The sequence below is a fragment of the Fulmarus glacialis genome, unplaced genomic scaffold (genome assembly GCF_000690835.1).
Source record: "Fulmarus glacialis isolate BGI_N327 unplaced genomic scaffold, ASM69083v1 scaffold3839, whole genome shotgun sequence".
In the NCBI taxonomy this organism is placed as follows: Eukaryota; Metazoa; Chordata; class Aves; order Procellariiformes; family Procellariidae; genus Fulmarus; species Fulmarus glacialis.
In genome coordinates this window covers 20853-23570 of record NW_009235045.1, presented here as the reverse complement: position 1 = coordinate 23570, position 2718 = coordinate 20853, and positions in this window count along the sequence as shown.

The window sequence follows — 2718 nt, the reverse complement described above, 5'->3', positions numbered from 1 at the left end:
TTTTGGAGAGGTTAATTAATTACTCAGATGCCTTCATGCCGCCTGGGTTGCCTCAGCCCCCTGTCCCGCTGCCCGATCACCAGTGGCTCAGCCTGGCTTGGTCCACCCCAGCAGTCAGAGCTGTGCTAGCTGTCATTCCAATCGTCGCTCGCCCGGGAAGAGCGAGGAGTTATGCCAGGGTCAGAGCTCAGCATCCCGGCCCCAGCAGGACCACGGCTGCAGCCCTTGTTCCTCCAGCTGCGCACAGCAGATTAGCCATGCAGGACGGGGAGATCTGCACCCACCGGTGCTAAACTTAACACCCACCAGCCCACAGGCAGTATTCCTCACTGCAGCACTGGCACCAAGTTGCATTGTCGCCAGTGACACTGGTGCTACGGCCCACGTGGGGAGCGAGGGACACGGCTGCAGCAGGGCTGGCAGCTCAGCCAGGGCCAGCCTGCCTTCGTGGCTCAGCTCAGGAGAGGAGAAAACCTCACCAGAAATAAAAGCAACAGGCAGCGCATGTACGCAGTAAGTCAAATGGACCGGTGACAAGAATTTAAATCATTTATTGAAGTACTCTAATTACAGGTTTGAAGTATGTGTTACACATTTAATGACTTTGTTTACTGGATGTGTATATATATATATTAAATAAAGCGTTGGAAACCTGAAATTTGTTTCCTGTTGTTTCTTCTGGTCAAGCTCAAGTGCTACGCTGCAGCTACACACAGGATAAAGTGTCTTTAAAAATAAAGCTGAAGCATTGCTGCTAGAGATGAGGTAGTCTAGGTCTGAACTTACCTGGAGCATCCTCCTCCTACCCAGGATCAGGTGGCCGCTCGCCCTCCGCAGCTGGCTACACACGCTGTTGAATAGCAGCATAAGCTGGTGATGAAACCCTGCTGTGATACCACCGCCTCAGAGCACCTCCACGAACAGCGATGATCCAACTCGGTGAGGAAACGACCCTCAGCAGCCCTGCAAAGGTCTCCCTGCACAGCAGCGACAGAGATGCACCTGCACCGCAAGGCTGCTACCTCAAGGCCACGGCTTTCTCCACTGCCTTTCGCTTGAAGTGAAAAGCAAAACCACAGCGCTGGGTTAGGGAGATCTCTGTTGGCTTGTTCCCCCGGTTTTCATTCCAATGTGGCTATGTTACCTTCTACAGGAGGCCCATACGCTCCGGCGCTCCCAAGTTCAAAGGCGCTGCAGGACAAGCCTGTGACTGTTAATAACGGGCACACGCTGCCTCTGAGCCAGTGCCAGACCGGCTGGGGTTATTCGCGCTACTTGGTTTGCCGAGGTCTGTACCTCCATCCGGACTGCAACACCACCTCTGCGGTGGGTGGGAGCCTATGAAAATACTCGCGTGCACACCAGTTTTAAGGTTTCTCAGGAATGTGAAATTCAAGCCCTGGCACCAGCTCTCCTTGTGTTCAGCTTTCGGTGACTTCTCTCTGCACTCCCCTGCAACGCCCAGAGCGTTTCCCTCTGATCAGCACAAGTGATCACAAGCACCCTGGCTCTTCTCAAACCTTAGCTTTCCAGTCTTCGGCTTCTGTGTATTGAAAACAAAATAAAACTATCAGCAATGATTTACCTGTTGGTAGCCCACACGTACTCCTAGGAAGCAGATGCGTCCTGGTGAAGGCAGAGCAGCCCGGCTGCCTGAGCGGCCAGCAGCCCGCGGAATCCCGCATGCCATTCACTGCCAGCTCCCACCGGACACCCACGAACCCCCCAAAAGCTGCCTCACTGCCGGGCCAAGACGTGTTCAGTAGCTGGAGCCTGCAATCAAAGCCGGGGGCACGACAGCGTGCAGCACTCCTCCTGTAAGTCGCTTCTCAGGGATAAGGAACCAAGGAAGAGAAAGAGACTGAAGTCTGCGACAGCTGCTGCCCAGGAAACTGCTTTCCCAAAGCAGAGGGAAAGGCGCTGCGGGGAAACGTCACGAGAGGAGAGGAGCAGGAGGAGCAGCACTCCAGGTAACAGCTCTGGCGTGCTGCAGTCCGGCCATCTCACGGTCTGCACCCGAGGGCTCCTCTGCAGCACAGAGACCACTTCTGAGACGCACGTTCTTGCTACAGCGCTCGCACGGCCCCCCTGCGCTGGGCGCGCACGACAGCCATTCCACCATGCCAGCACAGGGAGCGCGTCCCCGCACCCACCCCTCAGCTCACCTGCGGCAGGACGCTGCCCACGACCTCTCTCGGACATGCCAAAGGATCCTTTTCGTATCACGGCTGCGGCAAAGCTTATTCTTCCAGCCAGGTAACTCAGCAGTCACTGGAGGACGAGAATACTTACCCTTACTGCCCAACTTGGCATGAGCTCACCACATGCACTGAAGAAAAACGATTCCCAGATGTGCCAGTAAACGCACATGACACAGCCTCTCGCTCGAGGGCTGTACTCGTACTCGTTAAGACACAGCACGCAGTCTGCCTCGCCACGGTACCAACACAAGCGATGTACGCTCCTCCCTTCCACCCACAATTTCAATAGGGGTGTCAAAGCTGGCAGGATTTTTTGATCCCAATAAAACCACGTGCAAGGAGGCTTTGAGGCAGCTCTGCAATGCAGCCCTACTCACACAGTTACCAGAAATTTAGTTTTGAGTTGTATTTTGGGATAGTATTTCAACCCTGGGACTTGTTCACATCCTCACTGCCGCCTCCAAACCGGCCCAGGACCTCCATGCTCAAGGTCACAGCTCAGACATGGACGTGCTCA